The following is a 19,494-nucleotide window of genomic DNA, read 5'->3' on the forward strand; positions in this document are numbered from 1 at the left end:
CATAATATTATTTGTACTAAAAAGGCAAATGATCAAGTCAAAGCAATTATCTTCATCATTCCTGACCAGCACCCGGAATAGAGTGATGTATGCCCTAAAAATCTGGATTAGTTCAATCATTTTTTTCTTGCAAACCAGAAGTATTTCATCAGGAAAAGTTAGCCTAATTTTAGTTCTGTGAAAAGAGAAATACAACTGTTTCGTCTATTTCATGGTCAGAAATTATTCTCCCAATTTGATCTGTTAATGCCTACAGAATGAGAAAAGTGACCTCATGTTTATATTTTTCCACTTAATAAATGCTGTTTGATATTTTCGAAGGCAAGCTGGGGATTAGAATATGCATTAATTCTGATTTTAAATATAGCCTAGAGCTCTTCAGCAGCCTTAAAAATGCTAGCTATTTTCTATAAGAAAACACAAAATCATGTTGGCCACTACATGTAAGTACTCAAAAAAGCTGCATGATTTAATTTTTGCCTTGGAAAAAAGAAGCACAGTTCTTAAAAACAAATTTCCATGCATTAAATTCTTTTCTAAAGCTTATGATTTAAAACAATCATAGTCTTTTGGTTTTGGTGAACTTCATTCTGACATCACGTTTTTGCTTTGTTTTTCCCCTGAATCCTTCCATGTAACCACCATTAACTTTATTTAAAATAATAGTGCACAGGTATTTACATCCTATATACAGCAGTCTACCCAATCTAGATTTAATCACCCTGCAGTCTGCCAGAGATATAAGTAGATGTAATGGTAGAGGTTGTTACACAACACTTGTAAAATGCTAAATATTAGACCTTAGAAAAATTACCTAGAAGACTACAGAAGATCAGACATTAGGTTGCTGATACCTCCATAGTTTTTAAAGCCTGCAAGATGATGTCAGAGTTGTGCTGATTCACCTTAGGTAGCATAAAGTAAAGAAACACTTTAATTATCAGCTCAGAGAGATGCAGCCTGAGAAGCCACTTTGGGCCAGTTGTTATGACTGATTGATATATAACAAATTATGAAGGAATCAGCTACCTCACCAACTTAGAATGTAACATGCACTTTGTAATCCATTATCCGTGTCCATATGCTTGTTTCACAGTGAATCTGTCATCACACACACAGGCAAAGATCTGTGTGAAAGAAGACTCCTGCAGTCCTACCCCACCACGTAGAAAACAGACACAAAGGATTAATAATGTTTCTGTTGCATTATTTTCCTCCTACATTTTCACATCAGCTCACTGGAGGCTCTGAATTTAAGATACAGTGACAAATTTCATGAAGTCAAAGGTTTATGTTCACTGGTTCCACTCCCTTGGTGGAGACCCCAGCACAATCCCAGAACTGCAGGAGACCTCTGAACCTTCAAGGCTGATTCAGAACCAGAATTCCTAGAGCTGAAATTGTGCAAGACTAAGTTTTGATGGTGACTGTTTATCTAATTAGAACTTTTCATGAAGGAAAAAAAAAAACAAAACAAACCAATTTCACTGATTTCCAAAAGGAATCATCTCAGGGTAGCTGTGCAAAGCAGCACAAAGAATAAGGATAAGGAAATGAAGTGTATTAACCAGATTCAAGCAGAAGAGAACCAAGTGTAATTAGAACAATTAAAGACAGAAAGGAAATGACAGGAAGTGTTGAATCACACAGTTAACCTTATACCCTACTGGAGAAAACCAGAACCTAAATCCTGAATTAAACTTTTAAATCTCTGGTAACAGTTCAGTGATAATTTCACGCTTATAAAAGAGACTAATTTTAACAAAGAAAACTCCACAAAACAAACACATCTTTTCTTTTTTCTGTGTTTGTTTGTGTTGTTTTTAGTCTCCCAGAAAAACCTGACCTTCATAGACTGTGGGAAATCGTAGTAAATATGGCTATACTCAGCTTGCACAACATGAAGGAATCGCTGCCTAAAAGGGAAGGCCAAGATGTTGTTGAGCTGCCCTACAGCTGAAAGCTTTCCTACTTTAAAATTGAGCATTGCACATTTATTTTTGCTCCGAGTCGGAAAAAATCTGAAAATAAAAGAACAGATCACAAGCAGAGGTAAAAGACTTGAACACTTTAAGGATGGTTTGGGGGACATCTTCCAGGAATTGCAAAGTTTTACTTAAACTTGTCTTAGAGCAGAGAAAGGGATTAGGACAAGACAAACGAAAGCTTAAATGCAAATTTTGTGTGCATACAATATTAAGTATACCAATAGCTGATACTAAAAGTTCAAGTCAAGAGAAAATGAATCAGGTGTCAAAAGTTAATGTTTCAACGTTTTTCCTTTCAAAGTTTGTCAGAATAATTCATTTCCTCTAACATTTCAACTTCAATAAGAGCACAGATTTGATGAAAAACTGTCAAAAAGAAATCAGACAGCTCTTATAAAGATTATTACACATCACAGTTCACACCTGTAACATTTTCCCTGCCAGCCAAAGTGCAAATTTCATCACCAATGCACATTCAATAACACTGTAGCAATTCATAAAAAGAAAGTAATTATAATCAGAGGAAAAGAGCATATGGCTGATCTCAACAAAGGGATTATCATCTCCCACCTCAAAAATATCATTACAAAGAGATTCCAGATGAAGAAAAGTTAGTAATTAAGGATGTGTATCCCAAATACTTTAATACAAAGGCAAATGAGTGACAGCCATACATTCCTTTAGTTAAGACTTACCTCAATAAAGTGGCTACAAGCACATTATGAATCAGAAACTTGGGGACAGACAGCAAAATCAGAAATTTTTCTCAAAGTTAAATATCTGAGAGGGTGAGTTCGAAGGAAAATCACATACCCTAGCAAATCAAACCAGACTGTGCACGAATCACAGACAGTGGTGGGGAAGCAGCCTCTGGAGCTGCTTGGGCTGCGTTGTCCCACATTCAGGGAGCAGCTTCCAGCAGAAATTTTGTGTAGTTGATTGGGCTGGACATTGCTACAGGATACTCACAGCAACTGTGTGGCCACATTTCAAATGCACTGGATGTGCCCACACAGGGATTTAGTGAGGTCTAGACAGCACTATGGATATACCCACCCCAGCTTCCTGTACAATATCCTCCTTGAAAACTTGGGAGTGCCTGTAAAAGGACCAAAGGGTTGTTTCCTAGAGTGTAGCTTAAGCCACTCTGCCACACTGCCCCGTAATTCCAGCATTCCTCAAAACCTGACAATTCCCATCCTCCTGGACTGCCCATAGCCTAATGCATCTAAATAATAATTATTCAGTGACAAGGTTTTAAATAGCATCCCAAATGTTTCTAAACCTTCATTTCACTCTACAGCCAGTATCACTGTTACTTGCTTGTATTAAATCACAGTAGAAATTACTCAGAAAAATTTGGATCCATTTTACGTCAGCACATACCCTTTCTTTGACTTAGGTCTAGTAGTCAGTGTACTCAGGCAAGACAGCAACTTCCCTAAGGAAATATATGCACACATATATTTCAGAAAAGTGCTTGTGATATTTAGGAATTTGCACAGACTAGACTCTCCTTAGGTTTCTCACATAAGAATAACATGTTCCTTTCCTCGGCTGGGGGACTCAGACATACAGTTCTGTTCTCCAATTCTTCTTAATGTTAGAAATCTGTGAATTTATGCAATATAAATAATGCAAAGCTGACTGAAACAACCCTCTATTCTCTTTCTCTCCTGAAGAAGAAGATTTAAGTTTATTCTTATAAAAAGCTGGACTGTAGACAACAAAGGGTTAATGCATTTGATTTCAGAGACTTTGATGAGACAACAAAGCAAGAAAGGGCTCAGCAGAAAGAGCCAAAGAAGTGTTTTAAATATACTCTGAAAATAAACTCATAACTCTGTAAAAATAGATACAGGACTCCACTTGTTGAAAATAAAAGGGAATGAGAAAAATAAATTGTTGACTTGGAGGACTTGCACATTTCAGAATAAGTACATGTGAAAAAGCAGAACTTCAACTAATGCCAATGCAGGTAGGATTTCCTTTGAAGTCTGTAATTCAGAGGGATATTTTATTTGCATTCTGGGGTTTTTTTCCACATGTTAAATTTGGACATTGCAATATGTCACAAAATAATGAAGCATACAGAGACAGACAATTTTTGTGCAGGTGTGCATGTTATGAATGACTCATATCAAGAAGCATTTCCAAAGTGATAGACCTTACTTTGATAAACTTACAGTGAAGGCCACATTAAATTGGAATGTGATAGCAAGACTACACTGTAGTTGAAGCCACATTTACTGAACTTACAAAAAGCTGTGGCTCTCTAGTAGCTGTAGGAAGTCTGTAATAATGAAGGACCCTGAATGGAAAAGACCAGGCAGCATCTTTCTGTAAAGATTAAACTGTAGCCTCATCACAAGAGAGGATACGATCAGCACAAACCCAAACTTTTTCAGCGACTTATCAATGTCTCTCCTTTTTAAAGTTGCAACTAAATGTGACCTGGAAAGATAACAGAGAGTATTGACATTAAAGTTGGGATAGCGTGATACAAAAAGCTGGGGGGTTGGGAGGACATGACACAGGCAACAGCGAGAAATCACCTGACTGGCACAGACCAGGTAATTTTGCACACAACAAGGAGTAAGTGAAGAAACTTCACTTCTCCTTGGCCCCACCACCACAGAAATCTATTATCAAGGAATAGAACTAATCTATTCAGTCTTGTATTTAAACTAGAGAAAACAAAATTGCTGTATGGATTTCTGCAGGTTAAACCCTTGTCATATCTCACCCTAGGAGTTAAAACTTTACAGGTGAGCCACGAAGGAGTGAAAGGCAATAAGAAAACAAGTAACACAAAACCTCCATGATTTCAACCTACAGTAAGTCTGTAAGAAATAAATATTCCCCTGAGGGTCAAACCATACTATTCAATAGAGAAAGGCAAAATCAACTTCTCCAGTAAGTGTAGATTAAAATTGTATTATTCACTTGCAATCAGAATTTCATATATGTATTAAATAAACAATGGGTTACAGAAAATTTCTTTGAAATCAAGTCTATGATATCTGAGGTTGAGTGTTCACAGTAACAGATGAGTGAAGTCACATCATCATGTCTGTATTCTCCAATTGAAACAAATATGAACAAGCCTTTCACGTCCTAGAATTGTTCCTACCAATGCAGTGCAACCCTTTCTAGCCACAGTCAGGTATTTTGACACTCAGGGATATCGAGAGGTGCCCAACATTTAATTTTCTTGTGTTTGTGAGGGGACTTTGGTTGTTTTGGTTTGGGTTGGGTGTTTGTTTGTTTTGGTTTTGGGGGGTTTTTTGGTTTTTGGGGGGTGGTTTCTTTGGTGGTTTAGGTGGTTTTTTGTTGGGTTTTTTTGTTTGTTTTTTTGGTGGGTTTTTTTGTTGTTGTTGTGTTGTTTTGGTGTTTGGTTTTTTTTGTTTCGCTGATTTGGGTTTTTTTGTTTTTTGAGTTTTTTTCCCTAAAGTAGTCAAGTAAGGTGAACATCTCACCGTTGTAATTTCTAGTCCTCAACAATTTTTTTAAAAAGCCAACAGAACTTCCCTTTGACAACAATAACCTTAAAATATACTCCAGGCATCCAGTTAAGTTTCCGTGCTGGTCAGGATCCACTGCTGAAGTGTTCACAGGAAGAATGAATGGAGCTGAAAAAAATCATGTGGCAATTCAAATAAATATTCCTAGAGAATGTCCTGCCCTCCTCTGCTAGTTCTAATGTCAAGAAATTATCAGCTTCCGAGTGCTGCTGGCCATCAGCATTTCCACTTCTGAAAGCGACTGACAGCATGTAGTAAAAATTGCTTTGATTGAGAAGTAATACAATAATAGTTGATGATCTTACACTCTGCCAGCCTTGTCTAAGCAGATAAGAACTTGCAGAATCAAAGTGATATCACAGGGTACCAGAAAATCTACACCAGCTTCAGATAAGTGCATTGCTGTGCCCATATGCACCCCACAAGCTTCTTTTTAAGAATCTCTTGACAAAGTAACTGATAAACTTAAGTAGAAGGTCCTAACTGAGACAGTTCATGGTTAGAAATCCCTGAAACTACTAGTTAACCTATAAATTGGACCATAACTCTTTACCACTGAGCATTAACAATGCATCACTCAAGCCCAGAATAGCTTCTGTACCGTACTTAAAGGTTCTGAAATTGACCCAATTTCTACACTGCCAACAAGCTGCAATTTCCTTTGTCTTGTTTATGTTAGTTTCAGCTGATGACATAAGTCTCTTGCAATCATAGCAATGCCTTAAGGAAGTAGGATTGGCCCCAATACTTTCCAGGATCCAATGAATATTTGGAGTGAAGAGTCCTAGTGATCTTTTCTTTTGTGCCCATCAAAGAAAAGCGGTTTTGACTAAATACTCACATACCACTTCCACAGAAATCCCTGGTAAAATATGAGTACCACTTCTGCTGGAGAAAAACAAGATTATATATGCACAGTGTTGTCTGCATTGGCAGAGAGGAGCTGAATTGCTCTGGATGAGATATAGTGATAGATCACCCGATTGGTGGCAGGGACCTACGTGCCAACATCTTCCCTTAAAATAGAAGGCTTATGGAATTTCTTTTTTGAATGAGGGAAAAGTTATGGGGATAAATAACTACAAACTGGTTTTGTCCATTCTCTCTGCAGCGATTTACACAATTCTTGCAAATTTAGCTGCTCTGTAGGGAATTCCTGCTAGGAAAATTTCTATTTCTCTTGATTTGCTTGTTTCCCTACCCTTATCTGGCCACCTAACTTATGACAGCTTAGAACTTTCCTTTCCATGTCAATGTATGCTGACAATTTACACAACTTGACTCACTTGGGAAACTGTAGTTTGCCTTGGTACATGCACCTTTAAATTGTGGTTTGGAAAACATTAGCCTTTCAAACATAAACAAGCCGCAGAATTAAATCACATTGCTCAAGTATACACTATTTGAATATTAAATTATCGCTGAATGGAAAACAGACTTATCTGCAATAAGCAAAGGCTCAAATATGATGTGCTAATAATACATTTCATGGGAGAAAATATGAGTGAAAATAAACACCCTATGGATTTACAGACAGTGATGAGTTGAGCTCATCTGAATTAAGAATGAGGTGTAATACAATTAAAATTAATAGGAAGTTGGTACAAGACTATTTTTCTTTTAATAATACTTGGAACTTCATTGCCATTCCAAATTCCCAGAGCCTTTTCAGCTTGAAAAGTCACTCAAATAATGGCTTTATTCTGAGTAAACCAGTGTGGTTTGATACTTAAAATACACCTGCTTAGACACCTGGACTGATTCTGCCAAGTCTTCTGCACATGTTTACATTTTATAGACACAAATACTTTGACTCCACAGACCTTAAAAATTAAGCACCTGCCTACATATAGACATCTTTACAAAACTCCTCTGTAGAGTTTATTAATATTCATTTTCACGTCCTTAGAGAGAAGGCAATGACACAAATGGGCCTCGGCATATGTGTTTAATTTTACATAAATAATCCAGTTAACTTCCTTGTTAATATTCATGTGCAAAAAGTTAAGTACACAGATATTTGGCAGATGGGGACCTCTATGATTGGCTTTCATCTGGATCCATTTGTATTTAACTTTTAAATGTTGGCATATTTGCACCATTATTCTGTGGAGAGTCATCTTAGAAATGTGGGATGCATATTGGTTCACAATAGGGAGGTGCAAGTTTTAGAGATAATTAATGTCTCTCCAGATTAAATGATCTCTTTTACAAAGAAAACATGGTTTAAATGGAAACCAGGCTAAATTTTAAAGCTGGGCTTTTTTTTTTAAGTCTACCAAAGTGAATTTTAAAGCTGGACTTTTATTTCCATAAAGAAATTTAATCCTGTGTAGTACTAATTCAAATTAACCTAAAGTTCAACCGCATTAAATAACGTATACAACATTTTGAAATTACACAAAATAAAATCAAGAAGCCCTCCCCTCTTGCCCCCTCCAAAAAAGCAGTAGTTATCTGAGGGTATTGTGAGGACACCTACACAGGACAGCTATATAATTAAACCTACAAAGCACCGAAACAGTACATACTTGACCATAACCTCTACACTGATGTAAGATTGCTCAAAAATGCTTTCGTTCTTCTTATTTTCTGCTGTGGCATGTTAATATTTTTTTTAACAAGAAAAAGGAATCAAACTTCTTTTGCAGCATAAGAAAGCAAATTTCACTAGAGCCAGACCTAAAGAACAACAAAAATGGGACTCAAAACCTCATTCCATCTCATAGCAGCAATTTAGTTTGTTCAACACCCTGTCAAACCCATTTGACATAAATTTCCAGGCTACTAAAAGGTATTTTGTGCTCTAATTTATTTGCATTTATTTTATAGCATTTACTGTTTTGATCCCTCTTTATGGTACCTGGGAGGTAAGCTCCACCACACCATTGTTAAAGGAAAAATAAAAGCATTGAGAAATATTATAATGAACCACATTTCATGTTGAAAGAAAACATTGTCACATCCCAAAGTCCATGCACACACAAAATCAGTGTATTATGCTCCTCTTCTAAGCTTCTTAGAATATAAGACTTGAGCCTAACTACACAACATAGACATGATGTTTTCCCTCTCCCCACACATTTCTAAGGGGTTGAAAACCCCCTTAGAAAAGGGCAACCAAACCCCAAAACCACTAGGTTTTTTTTTTTTTCCAGGGCGAAAGGTAAAAATGTTCTCAAACGGCACAAATAGTTTTAAATAGCAAGTAAGAGATCCATAGGGGACAATAGTTTCAAGAGGTTGTTTTGCCAGTGCAGAGGTACAGAGTGTGGAGCGTCAATGTCCCAGGTGAAAGCTCCTGCCTTCACAGAAGTGCTCTGATGTTACCACTGTCTGTAGCTGGGTGACAGCAAACGGAGATGAAAACATCACAGCAGTGCTGCTGCATCACACCTTCTCCTCACCTGCAGTTTCCTAGTCTGAGGCAAACACACAGAGACAAGGAGCCTGATAGCTATATGGCTGTATGGCAAAGAAAACTGTCTTTGGCATATACAACCCTTTCCTGTTCCAGAGCCGTGCTGCCCTTCCTTCGCGGCCCCAAGGCAGTCTCAGAGCTCTCTTCAGCAGCGCAAGTAAAAAGAATTTCTCAAGACTTCTGACACTGTTAAGCATTTTGCTTCCCTTGGTTGCCTTTCTCAGTGTATCAAAAATATTAATACATGGACATCGTTAGCTCAAGTTCACACTGCTGCCAGAGTGGCAACACATATTCTCTCCTTAGAAAATACTGGAAATCCCAGAGCATGTCTAAAAGTCGGGAATGCAAAAGCCTCCCTGCCCTTGAAGTAAGGAACTAGTTTTGGAATCTTAATGGGAACTTTATTATTTACATGGTCACAAATACCTACCCTACACAAAAAACAAAACTGCACAAGCAAGAATGTATATGTTGTTCATCAAATTTTAGCACTGTCCTATTGCAGAACACTTTCTGGTTTTATGCGTGCATGTAATTCTACATGCAGTAATTTTGGCCATGAAGGCACATCCTTAACGAAAGGGAAAGCAGTCATCATAAACCTGTTTCATATTGATTGAAAAACACAATCTTCTGAGAGAGGAATCTTTGTGATGTTTCAAATGGAAAACCCAAATTATTACATGTTCAGTATAACCATTACAAGTTTGTCGTGAAATTATTTTATTTTAATAAACCTGTACTGATAGAAATGTTTGATGAGTTTTTTGCCATGAATCATTGAAATTTCTGTGGGGAAAAAAAAGTGAATACACAAGTGATTGTGTGTAAACATGATAAACTATTCCTCCAGTGAATTTACACAAAACCAGAAGTCCTTTTCCATATTTCCGACCTCTACTGCACCCCAAGACAAGAATCTGCAAATTTGACCAGGCTTGATACTTTCAGGCAGGAAGGATGGGAAATGGAAGCATTTTGATATTTTAAAAGTAGAATAGCACATCCATTTTGAAACTCACCTCATTTTTAAAGGTTAAAATACCTTCAAAAGATAATTACTTGAGTTTTGTACCAAGTGTTTTCTGGAATCACAGCACCTGTGACTGAACATTGCATTACCAAAAATATCTCAGAGCCTTGCACATTGAGTCAATGTGAGCCTTTCTCCCACACACAAGCATGATGCTTAATTTTGGTCACTAGACTAAAGAAATCCATTACTTGCACCACTCTAGAAGTTTTATTTCCCTGTAACACTGGGCTGCATTGTAATTTCTGCTGTAAGAGCATTCGGATATGTTCCTGCTGAGTTACATATTGTGGCCATGGTTCCTTGCCTTTGTTACCAGTCTTTCTCATCTCTTATCTCTTGCCAGTTTTTGGCACTAGTTCTCAAATGTGTTCACTAGTCTAGACTAGTGAACACATTTGAGAACTAGTCTATGCATAAATTCATTCTGCATTGCTAGCAGTAGTGCAAGAAAAGGATGTTGTTTCACAATAATGCCATGTTTCCCCTGTTCTTCCTCAGAATAATTAGATCTTGATAGGTCCTCCAGATAAGAAACTACAAGAAAGCTTCTTGGGAAAAGCAAACACTCTTCTTCCAACAGGTAAAAAGATGCTATCATCTTGAGGACAATCTGTGAACATCAAGAGATAACCAATATGCCCACATAATGGTTCTACATGTATTAAAAAAGCAAACAGTGAGAATCCTGCAGGCACAAAATATGCTGCGTACACCAGTAAACCACAGAAGGCTTCTGTTGTGTGTGTCAAAAAGCTCTCTAAGAAGGACAGCTGGTTGCAGAAATGAAGTCTTAGTCACAGCAGGATAGGTAAGGACAGAAGGAAAGTGTTTGTATCAAACTCAGGGATCCACAGCAACACATGTTTAGCAATTCAGAAAAATACTCAACATTCTCCAGTAAATTACATGTAACAGTGACCAAGGAAGAGACAGAAAGAAGAAACTTCAGGTTTTTTCTAACTTGTACTGCCAAACTGCTACTCTTCAAGATTCTTAAATCTCGTTCTTCTCTTTCCCTTGATTGCTACTCTAGTTCTGTTAAAACATGTGTGGTTGAGCAAGGAGAGAAGTGGAGGCAGGCTTTTTCAGAAGCAATTCTAACCATCTGCATCACAAGAACTTATTCAGTATTTACTCTTTCCCACTGAGTAAATCTTCTGAGGGTTGAGAAAATACATTTTTTAAAAAAGTCATTTGTCACTAAACTTGAACAATACACTGCAGATAACTTGATATTTGTTTACATTTTAGCAATGGGGTTTTTTTTGTAATTGGAATTTGAAACTGTAACTGTAAAGAATACAAAGAAAATCTTTTTCTTATTAACATTTTCACGCTTCCCTGGACATAACAGTGAGTAAGACACTTAGTTTTCAAGAATATTTTACTAGAAAGTACCAATTTCAGCCATAACGTGCAATGTGGGATAGCTAGGCAGGGAATGGAGGCTGTAAGCTTTTGAAAAGTGAGAGGTCACTGAGAAAGTAGACTGCCAATTTAAGTTTTAGCATGAGTGGAGAAATAAAAAGTGTCACATTATTTTGACTAAATTCTCTCCTGAGCTAATGCTTTCAGAGACAATAGTTTCATTTCGAATTAAAACTGGTTTCTGAAGTGTTTCACATCTTCAGCACCAACTAAAGACAAGAGGACTCTCCACAATACCATGAAACACTTGGTCACCATAAAATAACAGTAATAATAAAAACATAGTCCAAAAATTTAAAAAGACACTTTACACAGGAGAAAAAGCTGTCATCTCACTACTCCACTGTTCCAATATGTAGTTCAGGGGAAAATTATAAACTCAAGGGGATGAGAGAAAGACTAAAAAGAATAAATTATATGCACTTCTTATTGTCTTTGACTATAGTGTTGTTCTAACTATAGTATAATGAGCATTGATATGAACGTCAGGTTTATTTTCCTTCATTGTCCTCTGGAAATGTAAACAACTTCTAGGGCTGAATTATAATATTAGTTTTCAGCTTCAATATTATCTCCAAGTGTTACCAATACATAGCCTCTCCACATGCAAACTTTCTTTTTTTTTTTTTTTAGCAAATAACTGATACAATACTTTTGACTTCCCAGCTTACATGTGTAGATTGTTTGAATGTTCAGGGAAAGCAAGAGTTCCAGTTACAGAGAGTCACTGGAATCACAATCAGCTTGGTATAAATGCCCTGTGTGTGTGTGTGTGTGTATATATACATGTGTATAAGTACATATATATATATATATATATATATACACACACAACACCTGCATCCCCAGGGCAGTTATGGTCATCACATGTGCAATCTATTGTCTGCACCACACTTCTGCATTGATCCACAAACTCAGGCTGTCTGGACCAAGCACCCATCATCTCAGATTTGGAGGTTTTCATGCTAGTTCTCTAAAGATCACTTATTCTCATACTTAATTCTCCAAAGATTGCTTACAACAAGGCCTTCTCTGAGAGCCTTCAACACAAGACTGAAACCCACACAGTTTGTTGCAAGTATCTGACAAGGTCTTGAGGGAGTTTGGGATATTTCCACTCCTCCTCAGTTATCACAAACAGCAGCATTTTACTAATGGAAAACAATGACCACTTGCTCACCAGGGATCACTACACCCATCTGTGCAGAGAGCAGACACAGAAATACTGTCTAAATAAGCCAACATGGCCACAGAAGCTAACCACCATTAGAAATGGAGACAGAGATCATAAACAGTGCTTTGCATCATTTCACCATTCCTGCCCACATTACTAACTCACAGAGATGAGGCCCTTAAATACACTCAGCTCCCCTTGTGGGAAGGAACAGGATGCAATGTACAGTCCTCACCTGTATATTTTCCTCCAAACTGTGTATTTGTGTGCGCAGTGGGATGATACTTTTGGTTTGGTTGTCAGCAAATAGAACTTCATATTATGCTCCTGTCTTTTTCCTTCTTAGCTAACAGACTACAGTGAATAAGGGTTATTCTATCATTTTTTTTAAATTGTTTTTTTGAATCTAGGTATTTTTCATAAAGCAGACTTCTCCATTATTCATAGGAAGCATATTGCTGTCAAGGCTTGGATTGTGTTTTAGAACCATCAGTTTGAGGACAAGCGATTAGATTCATCTCTGACTCTCATCCTGTCTATATCTCAAGATATTTAAAACCCACCTGGATATACCCTGTACAACCTGCTCTAAGTGAATCTGCTTTATCAGGAGTTCTAGGACAGCTGATCTCGTGGTTCCCCCAGCCCCAATCATTCTGTGGTTATAAACATCTTCAGACACCCCAAAAACAAGGAACATGCTTGTGCTGAATGCATGAGACTCAATAGGATGTGTCAATAAAAGTACTTCTTCATTTTGAACATTCATGTCTGGTTGACAAAAAAGTATCCTGAAGTGAATGAGGACGACAAAATATATACTTGAAATGAAAACTATCAATTAAAAAAACAAAAACAAAACAGCAAAACAATACATCCTTGCCTCTAGAATATCCAAGCATATATTGTTCTTTACCTGTGAGTGAAATTATCACAACTTGTTACCTTCTCTGTGTGGAGCACAGTTGACTTGAGGAACACTTCAGGATATCCAGTCCTAATGGATGCTTCAAACAGACAGCCAACCCCTATTTCCACTGCACTTTTAAAAAACCTCTTTGATATAAAATTCAGTAATATTTCAAAATTTATGACAGCTTTTGAGAAAAGTTTAGTTCCTCAAGTTCTCAACAGTTTTCCCTTGTAAAATACCTATTTTTAGCATTCATTTCAAAAATTTGTCAAGTGTCTTAATTTTAATGTCTGTTATGAAACATTTTCAATTTCTAGGGGCAGCTATCATAACAAACAGCTTCTAACACTTTACTGTAAATACGAAAGAAGGAAGAATTTAGCTTAATACTGTAGTATGTAGTTTATGAAGTATGGTTCTTATTTAGTTGAGAGATGTAGATAATATTTATATAATTCTTAAGGTATACATAAATCTGTGAACCTTTGTATCGACATCTATTCACATCCTCTCAAACAGCAAAGTTCATTTTTCCTGTAGAGTAGCTTCCTGTACTGCCAGCAAGACTTGAAAAAAAAGCCTCATAGCATTTTAAAATAGTTTGTGATATTTCACAATGTACTCTGTTACTTTTTTTGTGACCTGGTGGTTCTCAAATGCATTCACAGGTACATGAACCTGTACACATGAAAATTTCTCAAAGGTTTTCTAAGGACACCATCTGTAGAGAAATGCTGCTCACAAGTCCAGGCTTCTATAAGCCATAAACATCCAGTTTTATCATTTTCTTTCTTGCCCAAGAACTTCCCTTGTGAATGATCAAAGCAGCAAAGATCGCAAAATTTAACATGTCTAGTTGGACCTTAAAGAACACGAAAAACAGCAAGCTTTCAAACAATCATAAGTCCAGTCTGTCAGCATACAGACAAATCTCCCATTTTAAGAGAAGAAGCCTATATTCAGCAGCTTATATTCAACGTAACTGTCCTTGGAACAGAGAGGATTTTAGATGAAAGTGCTCAGACAGAGTGTAATCCTAGATTCACAATGCACTGAAAGAAAATAAATCTTGTAGTTCAGTCAGAATAATTACTTGAGACTGTATGAGACTGTATTTAATTATGATGGTTCCCTTCAGACATCAAAACCAAAATCAGAAACGTAGATGGAATAAATAGAACCTAGAGTGCAGCCCATCAAAAATCCTAGGTTAAGGAAGGAGGAAAAAAAAAAGAAAAGAAAAGAAAAGGGAAAAGGCAAAAGGGAAAAAAGGGAAAAGGAGTAGTGTTAGAACAACTTGCTTTGACTCAGTATTATCCCTCGAAAATCTTTCTTCATGCCAGTAACAAGGTACAAACTGCACGCAGAATGGTGAAGATCTTCAACCACCACTGTCAGCAAGTCCATAAACTAGTATAGCAGGGAAACAAAGTAAAGTTGAGCAGAAGAAGGTAATTGTCAACGAACAAATTTTCATCACGTGAAAAGTAGACAGTCTGAACAATCAGAGAGTTGTTACAGGGTTGCTGTTTTTATCAGACCTTTAGAAGCCGTTCTACCAAATAATTCTTATGATTCACAGCTTCTTCCTATCAATCAAAGACAGGGAAAAATAATCAAGTAATACTCCAAAAATGTTAGAAAATTCAAGTATGCCTCAAAGCTGTTCCTCTACCTTGCCAATTTCCCAGTGCCATTTGATTTAAATAAAGACGAATTTTTTACATAAATAGCTTCAGTTATTTTGCGCCATTCATCCCTGACTACGCCTCTTGAAACAGTGTGAAAATGAGTTTAATTATTTTTCCCTTAACACAATATATGAAGACTATATCCTAGCTTTATTTTATTCCATAAATTTCCTTGCCTTGTGTTTTCTCATGATCATTAATGCACTTTCTGAATTATTTCTCCTCCTAAATATTAATACTGCGTTTGCTCTTTTTGTCCGTTTCAAATGCCTTCTTAGACAGTGCAGCTCAAGCGAGGCAAGTGAGACTTGAGAGAGCACAGTAAGCAGAGGAAACCAAGGAGAGATGGAGCCTCATGCAAACTGTACCTTTAGATGTTGTTTCCTATACTACACATGAAAAACTACAGCCATAAAGGACACTTGCAGTAGTATATATGAAAAGATTTGTAAGTCCATGTGTGTAACATACCATACCATGAGAGGCATTCTCATTTTCTCGTTGCATGAGGAAAGCAATCTGTGAATGCTGAGTTAGCCAACACCACATTTTAGGGCACCTACTGCTGGCACCTGTTCTATGGAAAGAAATAGAAATATTCACCACCCCGGGCTAAAAACACAAATTCTTTCTTATTCACCTCCTCCTCACATCATCTTGATCTGAGTCACTGTGTCCCCCAAGGCAGCATAGGTGTCCACAGCTGAGCCACCCTCCCAGCAGAAGCCCTTTCCACTGCTCCCTTGGGTTCCTGTTGTGAAGGGCTGATGGATCTCTCACATTTCACCACCTTGTCCAACATCACTCTCTCTTGGATCTGGATCTTTCCACACATCTACCACAAATTTTCATATCTTTTCAATCCCTACACAAAATCTGACTTCTTACTTTCTGCCTTCTCTTTTAACTTTATCAAAGTAGTACAGCCTGCCACATGATCCTACTGCCTTTTACATCTTGGGAGATAGGCCAGGCCACACTTGCACTGGAGAGGAAATAGGCTCTGGACTTAGAGCAAGTCCTACAGTTTTTAAAAACATTAAAGGGCTGATATAATTTTTCTTAAGGTGCAGTTAGCAGAGAGGACTGAAGGGTCAGGGGACACTGGTGCTTACACATGTATAAAGATTGAGTCACTCATGATCTGAAACAGGCATGGCTTTGAACAGTAGAACTGCTCTGTCCCAACACTATCTTGAGAAATTATAATAAAATATGACAAAAAATAAGTAGTACCAGAGGTCAGGGAATTACTTTCTCATATCTAGCAAACACAGTTCTTTCTTCACTTTTTCTACTTTCATATTCAATGCAAACAGAAGAGTATCTGTAGGTTACTCACAACTTACACCAGGGCAAACATCAAAATCAGGTCCAATGGGAGAAGAAATTGCCTCTCTTAAACGGTGATTTGCTGCTCTTACCAGAGCTAATACAATGCACTTTTAGCAAACAGCTGCTCTGTCTATGACTCTTCAATCACAACTTGAAGATACAACAAGGATATGTTTCCTGTGGAGCTTAGAAATAAGAGTTACCTTTAGCTGATACTTATCAGCAAGCTATTCCCAACCCCTCCCTTGAAGAAGGCAAATAATGGGCAAACTGTGCAAAAGGAGTTCAGGATCCAGACAAAAGAAAGAAAAAATGCAAAAATGCCAATTTAAATGATGCCAGTACAACCAATACGTGACAAAATTCTGGATTTTACCCAGGTCCATCTGCTTCAGAAGTTATCTTCAGAACACTGCTATAGTAACAATCCCTCACTTTACTCTCTGATACTCGCTTACTGCTACTCAACAAGATTTGGTTCTGCTTGTCTAGAAATACAATGCTCACTGGCATGGGAGCCTTTGAGACACACAAACCATGTAGCTTACTTACATGAACATCTTTTCTTTAAGCTCTGCAAATCTGTAAGATCCCCACACTAATCATCAAGACTTGGGTTGAACAGTGATTGATAAGAGTTCCCTACTGTGAGAGCAAGACAAGCCAAAACTCACAGGAAGTTCATGCTGAGTCCTGGCAGGCCTGCAAAGACTCTGTGATAAAATCCTGCACAGCAAAATGAAAGTCTGGGAAAGAATTAACTCAGAAACAAAGCAATCAAGTTGGAGAAAGACATAAGATCAGTACAGGACACCCTTCCCAAAGTCCATAACAGGAAAAAGAAAAAATAAAACAATTGGAAAGAAAAAAAAGGGCTAACAAAACACATTACACCTCTGCACCACCAGAGCATACTGGTATAAAAGATAAACTTGTTTGAAACACCAATAAGAGAGTGGTTTAAGGTCTGCTGTAAACAAACGGAATAATTTATGTATTAAAAAAAAATGGAAGAACAGGGTAAGGAAAGAGGAATAAAAGAGATATAAAGCCTATGCCACAAGAAAGAATGAAATCTGTAAAAAGTTCATATATAAAACTTTGACTGAACTTATGCACCTTTGGGTTTCACACACCAGTAGTTATTTCTATGCTCATATAACTCACAAATTAAACTTTTATTAAGTGCATTCAGAACTTTCTATTTTTGCACATTCCAGACACTTCAGACTTTCCATAACTGTCATCTAGAGAAGTCTCACTCCCGAAGTAGAGTGGGAGAAAAATGTGCCCTGTCTGTAGATATATAATACATGATGGCTGATCCTTTTTGCCACATTTATCTTGGAATTCTGGTGACATGAACAAACCACTTGAGTCATACTTTAGTGGGGTTTTACGGCCAATGCATAACCCTTTGGTTAAACTTGCTAATGACAATAATTAGCAACCAAAAATATTGCTGTCCTTTTGCCCTTGAATACAGAATGGTAACCTGTCACCTTGTGACTGAATTCACAGTATCCTTTGTATCACATTTAGCCAGCCAAACATATTTCTCCTGAAAAATCCTCTCTCTAAAACATCCTAAGTAATTTTCTGTCAGTATTACTAACAAACTCTATGACAAATTGGATTTTTATAACCCTGTCCATAGATACTTAATATGCATTAAAACTGATATCAGAAAGAGAACAAAGTATCTATATAACATTTCACAGAAAATGCAAAGTATCAGACTACGTACATTTGTTTTGGGTTTTTTTGAGGTGATCCAAAATATCTCATTACATATACATACCTATATTTAAGTGCAGATCCAGAGTTTTTCAGTCCTGCTTTTGCATTTTTAGTTACAGAACAGTTATGATTGAATATCAAATAGCCAAAGCTGCAAGCTAAGAACTTGTTTAAAGTATTCATTCACTTGAACTATGCAATCCATCGCAGTTTATTCAGATTTCTGACCACTGACAGGAGGATAATGTGTCATACTTCAAAGCCCATTATATCAAAACAGTGAAATGTAGTTTCCAAAAAGACTGTCACCAGTGTAACGTGTTTGTCAAGCAACATGTTTTTGAAAGTATTTTAATCAACTCTCAATGTATTTCTATACTGGACATTTAGAAATCAAACGTTGTTTTCAATGTATTTAAAATACATTGGAAAGTGTCTGTTGTGAAGATTATCTTGAAGCAGAATTTTCTAAAGAGACATTTCTCTTCTTTGTAACATTACAGTGTAAATTTCACAAAGACATGGGATCAAACTCTTTCAAACTTCAGAAGCACATACCTATGCTGGATGCAAAGCAACAAAATTGATTATTTGGTGACAGTAATACACAGGCACCCTTGTGCAGAATAGATCTGTCTGAAAAACAAAAAAATTATTCCCTAGTAATTTATTTAGCAGCTGGCAAGGGGGAACAGAACAGACTTTCTATGATGAATATTATTGAGCCACATATAAAACTGGTCATATAGTGAAAATATACATTCATAGATAATTTCATCAGCAAATTGAGTAAAACAACTTGGACTGATTTTCTGTTCATAAATTTTCTGTTCAGCAGTCATGCTGTTATGCCTTTCCTTTTATTATCTGAGCTACATGATTTCTACCAAGAAACAAGCAAACCAAAGCAAAATAATTTTCAAAATCTAAGGCTAACATAGCAGGAAATGTTAGCAGGTATTTGCAAAATCTACCTCCCTTTATATAAAAAATAATAAAATTTTTGATAAAAATGAGCTAACACAAAACCCCATGGGAACACGGTGCCACACAATTCCTTTCAGTGCCTGGGGTAACAAATATTGTGCTTTTAAATCCAGCCTCTGCAGAGTTGGCATATGCCCTGGCCTTTGAACAAAATGTTCCTAAATTCACAATGTTCACAGCCACAGCACAAAGAATTGTAAAGACTCTTGCTGCAAAGGTTTTTAAGCTCACAAAACAAGGTGCTGCATGGCTTC

This window comes from Corvus moneduloides, chromosome 2, assembly GCF_009650955.1.
Source record: "Corvus moneduloides isolate bCorMon1 chromosome 2, bCorMon1.pri, whole genome shotgun sequence".
NCBI classification, from domain to species: domain Eukaryota; kingdom Metazoa; phylum Chordata; class Aves; order Passeriformes; family Corvidae; genus Corvus; species Corvus moneduloides.